This window comes from Macrobrachium rosenbergii, chromosome 49 (genome assembly GCF_040412425.1).
Source record: "Macrobrachium rosenbergii isolate ZJJX-2024 chromosome 49, ASM4041242v1, whole genome shotgun sequence".
NCBI lineage: Eukaryota > Metazoa > Arthropoda > Malacostraca > Decapoda > Palaemonidae > Macrobrachium > Macrobrachium rosenbergii.
Window position 1 is genome coordinate 17,746,947 of NC_089789.1, and position 10,972 is coordinate 17,757,918.

The 10,972-nt window shown below is 38.7% G+C and overlaps 1 long non-coding RNA gene across 1 annotated transcript; it reads left to right on the forward strand.

Moving 5' to 3' along the window:
* Window positions 1–6,983: 6,983 nt before the first annotated feature.
* LOC136832128 (uncharacterized) lies at window positions 6,984–10,189 on the forward strand. The gene is made up of 3 exons (XR_010851080.1): window positions 6,984–7,109; window positions 7,765–7,859; window positions 8,992–10,189. It is a non-coding gene; the product is annotated as an uncharacterized lncRNA (long non-coding RNA).
* Window positions 10,190–10,972: the final 783 nt, after the last annotated feature.

Genomic DNA, 10,972 nt, shown 5'->3' on the forward strand with positions numbered 1-10,972 from the left:
TCGTTTTTCTTTTTCCCGTTTCTTTTTCTCCCATAAGGGGAAATGAGAGGAATTGAAATTATACTAACACTAAATAACATTTAAATGTATACAATCATAACATCATTATTCAAAAAAAAAAAAAAAAAAACATAGGAAATCGCAGGTATCTATTTATATACCTGCAGTAGCAAGCCATATTTTTCCTCTGCATCCAGGTAAGAAATAGCCAGATTTATCTGTCTATCTACCTATCTGTTTACCTATCTGCCTTTAGTAGTAAATCGTCTTAGTTTTTCTCAGAAACGATGAGTTTTCTGAGATTCTGGACAACTCTCCTCCAGCTTTATCTTCAGTTGCTCCAATTTCCCCCATCCCTTCTGAGAAGCTCCTCGTTCCCTCTTCTCTTGGTTAGAATTTCCCCTCACAACCCTTGTTTCTTGAAGACCGAAATGAGGGTCTGAGGGAGATGGCACAAGGAAGTGTTGAAGCGGAAGAGAAGAGCGAGAGGGAAGTATCGCAATTTTAAGCAGTCTTTAAAGATTACGACAGAGGGTGAAATCCAGAATAGAATAGGAAAGAAATGGCCCAGAGCTTCACCTCTGATAAGAGTTTTGAAAACAGGTCAGTTTAAAACATTTTTTTCATGAGAAATCTATAGCAGGGAAGAATATTAAACTGAAGAGATTTATTTGAAGAAATGTCTTCGATAACTTCAGGTTACGACAGTGATATATATATATATATATATATATATATATATATATATATATATATATATATATATATATATATATATATATATATATATTTTTTTTTTTTTTTTTTTTTTTTTACCAAAATTTACTTAAATCCAACTTTCTCTCCTGGTCTTTGTGGTTCCCAGAATGCATTATACACTTTAGATGTTTCTCACAACGTGCCCTAACGATTTGAGTTCGTTATGCTTAGGTTTTGATATTTGCTAAATTTAAACATACACTTATTTGGAAAACTCAAAACTATCATTTGATTCCTGGTTATGCATGTACATAATAAAATAGGGCAAAATAAACATCTTGTAAAATCGAAAACTTTCAATAGAAATTGCTTACAAATTAAGGTGAATACATCTACAACCAAATCAGTTTATTAATTATTTCATTTCTAGACAATTCTAACTGATACCAGGAACAAACAACAGTATACACTGCAAAGGTTGAAACTAACCAACTTTAGACCTTCTCATGCATACCAGGTGGAAAATTCCACAAACGGCGAGGTCCGACGTAATAGAATTTTTTTTTCTATTTTTTCTTTTACTATTTAGTTATCCTTATGGTTCGTACCTAGAACAATGATGAACCGAACAAGATAATCCTGTGAAGATTAATTTACATATTTTTTCCTGCAGGGGAAGTACTATGATTCGCGAATAATCAAGAGCCTACATTTAAATCTCTCCAAACATGCATATGCAACAGCCGGGTTAACCAACCCGGGCAAAAAAAAAAAAAAAACCTGCAGCACAAACTTAGCCTCATATTTGAAAATTAACTTTCAGAACAGAATTTACTTTATTCAGGACATTTCGCAACATTTCCTAGGATATAAGTTTTGCCTGATCTGCCTTGGGTTTTATGATATATTCCTCTGCGTGATGATTAACTTCATGCCATTTGTATTTATCTTTCCAACATTAACTTTATGTTGACTTGCAAGTATTTCCCTACACTCACCCCCTTTCCATCAGACTTGCAGAGGGATATTTTACATTTCATTCCTCAAAGTAAAGCTTGGCTTTATGAAGTGTGAAAATTATTTCACATTATTAACATACGGCAATGCGCAAGCTTTTCCCAATCGCTATGAGTAATTGTCACGGAAAGTATTTCAGTGTTGCATATGCAACAAAAAATGTGCTGCAACAGCATATCCGATCTTCGTTAAACTTGAAAATCTCTAATTGCTGACAGTACTCACAGGGGACTTGGCTTACTTGACCATCTTATCAGACGTCGTTTTCTATGAAAATCCCACATACAAAGGGGAAGCTGCGGACTCGATTGTCAACATTTTGCTCAATCTTGAAAGGAAAGCTTCTTCCTTTTTCTGATTTACTCAAATATTCAACCTGCATCTTCGCATTTTGATCAGTCAGTCTCTCATTCCATTTACCTCCATAATTGAAATTTTCTTCCTTCTGTAAATTCCCAGTCATTCAACCTGGCTTTTTGCAGATACCTACGGTGTTTCTGTAAAGAAAATAAAGGTAGAGGGCGACGGAAGGGGCGTCAGAAATTTAAAATGTAATCTAGCCTTTGTTTGATGGAGGCAAGACAGAAAGAGTGAACGATTAGACAAAGTAGGTAAACGAAGTTAAAACAAAATCCAAAGACAGGTAAAAGATGGAGATCTGTCAGTGAGCTTAGCACACGAAGTTCTTAAGACTCTCGAAGGGCGAAGTGAGTAAACGATAACAATAATACCCTACGAAATGAACCGGTGATTTCAACGTCATATTATAGAGGGATGAATAAATTTGTTTTTATTTAGCATTTCCCAACGTTTTGTGAGAGAGAGAGAGAGAGAGAGAGAGAGAGAGAGAGAGTAATTGTCGTAAGTGAGTGCTTCGGTTGTTGGAAGAGGGATGAGGTCGTTAGTTTGTTTACGGCGCTGTCTGTCTGTGGAATATGTGAAGGATTTTTCAGTTTTTTTGGGAGTCTTTAGTCAGAGCTAGTGCCGGTCAGTGGTTCTTGTGTGGGACAGTTTTTATAGTATGCTTTTCTGGGAGTTGTTGGTCTTCTTGTTGGTGTGCTGTTTATTTGTGTGTGTGTTCCGTTTCTTTTTTTTTGTATTTCCTTGTTGTGTTTGTGGTTGTCTGCGGTTGTGGTTGTTACGGCGGCCTTTATCCATCTCCAGCAACCGAAGATCAGGGTGAGTGTTGTTTGTTGTTTTGTTTGTGGGTTTGAATTCCGCCACATGAATTTGGCGCCCAACGTGGGGCTGTTGTATAATAGCCGTTAAGATTGTTTGTGGTGGGTCGAGTGAGAGTAAGAGGTCAGGATGAGTGAGATAGAGAAACTGAGAGAGGAACTCCGAGTGGCTAGGGAACTCCAGGGCAGGCTGGAGGAGGAGAATGGGAGGCTGAGGAGTGAGAATGAGGAGTTGAGTCAGTTGGAGGAGATGGGAGGAATGCTAAGAAGTGCAAAAGAAGAAATGAAAGGGGAGATGAAAGAGTCAGAAGAGAGAATGGAAGAGAGGATGGATAAAAAGTTGGAGGGAATGATGAAAAGTGTGGAAGAAATGATGAAAGGTATGTTCAAGGGTGTTTTTGGAGAAGGGGCTGTTGGAGGCAGGTTCTCTGGAACGTGTGAAGGGGCAAGAGAGAAAGAAAAGGAGGAAGAAGTGAATGGAAGCGTAAGTGATGAAAGTGATATGGGAATAGGAAGTAAGAAACGAGGGAATGAAAGGCAGGGTAAGGTAAAGGGGAATGAAAAGCAAGGGAAGGAACAGAGGGAAAGTAAGGAGAAGTCAGGGGAAGAAAAAGGGAAGAAGGGAAAGGGAAAGGAAACTGGTAAGAAGGGTAAGGAAGTGGGAAAGGCAGGAAAGGAGGGAGAGGGTGAAGGCAGTAGTGATAGTGAGGTGGATGGAGGTGAGTGGATAAAAGTGGATAAAAAGAGGGGGAAGAAGAGTGTAATGAGTAAGATGAATGTAAGTGCGGAAGTGGACTCTTTGTATTCGGAAGAGGGTATGAAAGGACAGAGTGAAAGTAGCGAAAGTGAGAGTGAACGTGAGAAAGAAGTGAGAAAGGCTATGTATGTGAGGGAGGTACCCCGGTGTGAAAAGTATAATGAGTATGGAACTAGGGATGTGCATGATTTCTTTAGGGAGTATGAAAGGTTTTGTCAGGATAAGTATGGGGAAAGTAAGAGAGTGTGGGCACGAGAATTAGGAGAGTATTTGACTGGGTTTTACTTGATATGTATAGGGTTATTATGAGTGTGGGGATGCTGAGTATGACAAGGTGAAAGCTAGACTAGTTGAGCAAGCGAGGCGTATGAAAGCGAGTGTTAAGTATAAGAGGAAGAATGAATTTGATGAGGCAAGAATGAAAGCTGGGGAAACCTTGTCACTGTATGCTTGTAGGCTGGAGACGTTGGCAAGGAAGAAGTTTGGGGATGATGGGATAGATGAATGTAAGGAGTTAGTACGGAAGTTGTTAGGGACAGTGCCAGATGGAGTTAGAGAATTTGTGAACTTGAAGCGGAAGGAGAAGAAAAGATGGACGAATGAAAGGTTGACTTGGGGAGAAATTTTGGAAATTGTAGAAGATTATGAGCTTGACAGGGTTATAAAAGAGAGCAGAAGTGTAAGTGTAAGGGCTGGGGTAGATGAGAGGGTACCAGAGTTCGGAAGCTTTAGGGATGCAGTGTTGAGGGGCCCAATGAGGATGGCCGATAGTGTAATACATAGGAGTGTAAGAGCAAGTAATGTGGAGGTGCCAGGGAGGATGAATGATGGGTTTGTAAGGGAACAACGGGTTGGACGGGTTAGGGATAGTAGTGTACAAAGGGGAAGGTCGATGAGTGGAAGTCGAGCGAAGTGTTTTAGATGTGGAAAGGAAGGACATACAAAGAATGAGTGTAGGTGGGCTTTGGGAGTGTGTTTCGGGTGTGGGCAACCGGGACATTTGGTAAGGGAGTGTACGAAAGATAGGGGGGTTAAATGCTACAGGTGCGGACAGGTGGGACATATTGCTAATGGTTGTAGGGGTACCCGGGTGAATGTAATATGTGGCAACTGTGGTAAGAATGGGCATTATGCGAGAATGTGTTCAGACACGAGAGCGAAGTGTGTCGAATGTAGAATGGAAGGGCATGTATCAAGTGTATGTAGACGAAAGAGGGTGACTGTGACAGCGAATTCGGGAAACTGAGTGTGAAGGGGGTTCAAATGGGTGGATCCTCCAGGATGCAAGCGGTGCGTGTGATGCATGTACGTGAGGGGTTGTTGCATGAGGATCAGCAATTTGTTTTGATAGAGTATGGTAGAAAACGTAAGAAAGGGAAGAACGTAAGTAAACTGAATGGTCGTAAGTTGTGTGATAGGGGTGTGAGTGCCAAAGTGGAAATGAGTGATAAAGCATGTAATACGGATGAATGGGATGGTATGAATAGAACGTATAGCATATGCGGGTTTGATATAACTGAGTTGACTGAACGTGTAGAGGTTAGTGAACGGTTGGAGGTGAGCGAAAGTGTAAGAGTAAGAGAGCGTAGCAGTAATATACGAGTGATTGAAAGCATGAATGAATCGTTGCAAGAATTGGAAAGGTCAATGAGCGAATGGGATGGGTTAGTTGAAGAATTGGGGGAGGTATTTGGGAACGAGTTAGAGGGTGTAGATGAGATTGTGGATGAAATTGAGAGTGGTAATAGTGAAGAAGATAGCGTGAATCTGAGAGAGAATGCAGGAGAAGATGTGAGTTTGAATGTTGCTAGAAGAGAGAGTGATTCTGAGAGAATGATTGCGTGCCCGCGAACGCGATCTAGAGGACCTGCTAGTGAGCATCCGTGGGTGTTGCGTAAGGCGATTTGAAAGAGGTGTGGAAGGTGTTGGTTGGGAAATGCTAAAAGGGGGGAGAAATATAGAGGGATGAATAAATTTGTTTTTATTTAGCATTTCCCAACGTTTTGTGAGAGAGAGAGAGAGAGAGAGAGAGAGAGAGAGAGAGAGAGAGAGAGGGAGAGAGAGAGAGAGAGAGAGTGTAATTGTCGTAAGTGAGTGCTTCGGTTGTTGGAAGAGGGATGAGGTCGTTAGTTTGTTTACGGCGCTGTCTGTCTGTGGAATATGTGTGTGAGGATTTTTCAGTTTTGTTGGGAGTCTTTAGTCAGAGCTAGTGCCGGTCAGTGGTTCTTGTGTGGGACAGTTTTTGTCGTATGCTTTTCTGGGAGTTGTTGGTCTTCTTGTTGGTGTGCTGTTTATTTGTGTGTGTGTTCCGTTCTTTTTTTTCGTATTTCCTTGTTGTGTTTGTGGTTGTTTGCGGTTGTGGTTGTTACGGCGGCCTTTATCCATCTCCAGCAACCGAAGATCAGGGTGAGTGGTGTTTGTTGTTTTGTTTGTGGGTTTGAATTCCGCCACAATATTATAGCACATTACTGGTCATAATCACCAGATGCATTTACTTTCTTTAAAACCCAATATGGCCTCATAGCTTCAGGATATCCCCTTACGTGTTGGATATGGTTTGCACCAAAAGCCTCGAATCTGAATGGGAAACAAATGAAAGTATTTCATTATATTATAGTATTCCATCAAAGATGCTTGACTTTTAGTCCCTGTGATACCTATGCACTGAATGTGCCATCTAATCCTCTTTATTCCCGAAAAGTGCCATCTGATCGTCTTTATCACTCCAGAATAGTGCCATCTGGTCCTCTTTATCATTCCCGGGCTAAAGTTTTACTCCGAAAACAGCTTTCTTATATAGCAATATGCAACTACGCAATTCAGTCCGATTTATTAATCCCTCAAGAGACTTTTCCCTTTCGTAAGAATTCCGTTCTGTTCCGTGTCACAGGGTATGCAGAGTATGGTCGTTTTGAAATTACCCTTTTTAAAATTATCTAGATATCTTCTAATAAAAAAAAAATTTATTTTTACAAACCTTGCCTCAACTGCTGAATCAGAATTTGTTTAGTTTGCAGTCTAATGTCTTTTGCTTGGTTCGTCTCAGTTATCACTTTTGTTTGTTCTTTCTTGTAAAATTGAAATAGAAAATTGCCGAGGCGTTAACAGGCCGTGTATCTGTAATAAGCCAAACACGTTTCATTACTGAGTAAAAAACTTTCCGGGAACTATGGCAAATCGTGGATATAAGAATTCTCACCAGCAATGTTTTAGGTTAGAATTTCATGGTTAAATCGGGAGCTTAGGTTGGGGAACTAAATTTTGACTTAAAATTTTAATCTGGTAAGCGCCGTGTATTTACGGGGAATTGCCATTTGTACGCAGAAGTTTTACAAAAGTTTATGTTTTATTGTCGTCCAAGGACACCGAAGTGAGGTGTCATTTTGTGGACGGAGGGTTGTTCTCACTTCATCATTCTTGGTCTCCCAGTTCTAAGTTGCCGGCGAACAAATAGATCGGTGAGTTGTTCGAGAGTGAGTCGTTGTTTCGCGTGCATTATTTTTGTTTAGACTAATGGGTGATTCCGAGTGATTTATTGTTCACCGATAAAACTGGGTAGTGTTTGTTAAAGTGGGAATGTGTTTCGTCTTTGATGCAATTACTATTTTGGCGTGATTATCATTACATCTGAGAGGATATTCCTCGTTTTGTGCGATAGTTTTTCTACTTCGAAATCTTGGGAAAGGGCGGGTATCGGTGTAATTTCCTGTCGGTGATCTTTGCCAGTCATAACTTTTATTTCATTCCCGAAATCACAGCTGGTTTATTTTATCTAAATCCTAATGGAGTGTTAGTTAATTTGAGTTTTTTTTTATAATTTTTTTAGAGAGGTTTTTCACGTAAATACCAACTTTTGGAATGTTTATATGAAGATACTCGACTTTTTTTGCTCTTTGCTAGTTAAGTATGATTTTGCGGACTTTAGATATGTAGGACTTTCTGAAATTAGTAAAGAAACTTACTTTGGTTTTAAATAAGATAGTGCTTTTGTTGTCGTAACTATTCTCGCTTTTTAAGTAAGGCAGTGCCATCATTGTAACTGTCCTTGGTTCTGGTGTATCGCATTTATCGCGTTAACTTTGAAAATTTGAATTGCTTCTAATATCCTTTCAGAACTGATACGGAGCTAGATACCTCAAGGCACTCAGCGTTTTATACTTACTCCAGACTTACAGAAGAGGTCATAATCTGTTAATGGATATGTAAAGGTAAGAAATGTCACTTTGGTTAGTCATGCCTTCATTACTTATGTATCGGCTGTATATACTGTAGACCGCAAATGTCCCTACGCCATCAGGGGCAGTGCCCTTGAAGGAGTAGGGAAACCCAGGCTTACATGGTAGGTCTTCTACCTACCATGCAAGTTGGGACTAACAAAACCTATTGGCTTCAGACTTACAGGTGAGTTAGTAAACTACTTTTACTCTGTATGTAAGAGGTAGGTTATTTCTAGAGGTTTTTATTGAGTCCCTTTTGATATCTTTAACGATCAATTTGACTTAAGCCTAGTAATTTTGAAGGGTTAATGGATGGCATGGCCGATTCCCTTGTAACACTCGGTATTCAGATGTTTTGAGACCGCGATCATTATGGATTTAGGTTTTCAAACTGTTTTAAAATTGTTTGTCGTTAGACAAGTAACTTAAAATACGGAAGCAAATTATTTAATGTGTTAAAACTGCACTTTCTATTAAAAACAAAACTGCTCAAGTAGCCTTGGGTTATTTTGTAATTGGACAACCTACATATGATTAAGATATGTTCCTGTTTCTTGTATTTTTTTTCTATAGGTTAAATTTTCAATTTACTGTTGATATGAATTTCTTATATATAAACCTGATCCATATAGTTTGTATTGATAAAGATTTTAATTTAAACACTTTGTTATACTTGTATGTGCACGAGACAATTTTACAAAGCTTAAGAAGCAAAGCTTGTCAAAATTTGCTTTTCCTGCTGTATTCTTGATTGCCCGTAAACTGTAGTTGGCATTGGCGGCGCATGAATTTACTCAGGATTGAAAGGCAGGTATTGCCTTGGGGTTTTCTCGACTTATGAGGGGAGGGCTTCTGTAGCATGATTACTGCATTGTTCGTTGGGTGCAGGGGGAAAGTGTTCATAAAGTAGTTGATAGCTATTGCATTTCTAAATCTAGCACTGGGGCTTTACTAAAAGAATTGGCAATGTAATTTGTGAACATGGGAGTATCCTTACGAAAAAGAACTATGGTTGCGACTATACTTTCAACATTTAAATGTAATTAGGTAACGTAATTAGGTCTTGAAACAAGGGATCTTTCAATACAGGGTTTCTAACAGTTGTCTACGAAATACTTTGCAGGCTGAGTAATCATCTTCGTGCTACATGGACTGCAAAATACACAACTTGGTTCTGTCGGAGCATCTGGAGAATTTTCCATTGTTCATCATGGCGCGTAACTGGAGAATCAGCTAGTATGTCAGCTATGCCGAATTGGAACCATGAAGAAAAAACCGAAGCAAGAGATTGAAATTGATTAGCCATGATTCCAAGAAGACAGTTGCGGTTCCCAGCATATCCAACATTGTAAATTTTTCTCCAGTGTAGGGAAATAGGTAAACCTTTTACTTTCAACTGCTGAATAAATCGCTACGAACCGCGGTTCTCTTGCAAAATGTGGTTGATAACCTAAAGATTTATTATAAAAAGTCAGTACTATAGCATTGTTCATGAATCATTTTATATGCATCCTACGACGTCTGAACTTTTGGTAATATAATATTTAAAGGAGGAACTATAAAAAGACTCCAGTTTTATCAATCCTTAATCTGGTTATTCCTAAGTATCGTAACCTGAGAATCGGCTTTGTACATAAAAATAAATTGGACTAGTGATCTCTGTTCGAATATTAAAAGTTTTTTTTTTTAATTATAATAAGTTTAAGAAATGCATGTAATTTTGGCGAATCTTTAAGACTGGCAAGTCTTAGGGTCTTTTTTAAAGTTTACTTTGCGTAATTGAAGTACTGAACCACTTGCAAGGCTTAGCTGATCACTAGTGATAGTAATACAAAAGAGGTGAATTGTAAACTGAGGGTGAAGAGGCAAAAAATTGAAATATGCTTTTAGTACGGCTGTAAGAAACCGTGTATTGAATGCATCATGATCTAATGTGTTAAGGGTAAATAGATAAGCCATTACAATGGAAATAGCCTGATAAAAGATTAATCTTTAGTTAACAAATTTATTTTTACACGACCATGTGTAAGGCTTATTCAGCAACACAGATGACGTTGCTTGAGTAATTTCGATGAAGTTAAATGGTCTCCAATAAAGTAGTAAAATTACTAAGGCTACATGGAACCATAAAACTAAAAGGTCCTATGTAACCTTAAGATCACTTTTCAAAATGCTTGCATTATAGTGGTGTTCAAATCACTAGATTTTGATGAAGTGTGTTACGTACTTGTTTAGACCAATGGTAAATTTTGGAGCTTGTATATTACACGTTTGTATATCACTGTTCATGAGAATTTTGAATAAAGTCGAATTTGCGGTTTTATGCTAGTTCCCGTTGAAAGTATAGTCTCAAGGAAATTTATATGGTAAAGCAAGAGCTACTATAGTTCAGAGGCAAACGGATGGTCTTTGGAAAAACCAACGGGCTGCTTGGAACTAAGCAAATGAAAGCTAAGATTTGCAGTTAAATGTATAGTTAACTGGATCACGGATGTTGAACTGAAGCTGTAAATGTTATGTTTGGAGCAGTTGCAAATCGCAAACAACTGCATAAGGTTTTACTTAAGGACTGTGACAGTGAATAAACGGCCACTTGAGGGTGGTTAACTTAAGCAGTTAGTTTTGTCACACTTGGAATTCAAATCCTGCCTAGAGGGTCAATATTTAGATTTGTCAATAGCAGTGAACGTGTGAAGTGTAAGTTACGTCGGGAGTGGTGAGGGCATGCCAAAAAGCCAAACTAACCTGGGGAGAGAAAACCCTTATTGGCAACAGCCTCTCAAACCTGTCAGGGGAAACCGTAGTAACATGGGTAATGTATTGGAATTGAGTACTTATTAATGAAAATTAACTATCAGATTTAAAGGAGAGAAAAATGCCTTCCCTGACCTTGAGTAATCTTCGAAATTGTCCTTGATCTTTGCTAGTGACAAAAGTCATGGTGCCTTAACATTTTCCATTTACTATATAATTTTGGGTATGGATGACAGAAAATACATTGTGGTGAAGGCTTGTAGTTAACCTTGAAACGCGCTCTAGTTTAACGGCACAGACAGTAAATGCTTTAAGGCCACGGTATTCAAAAGCCATTATAGTTTCTTGGG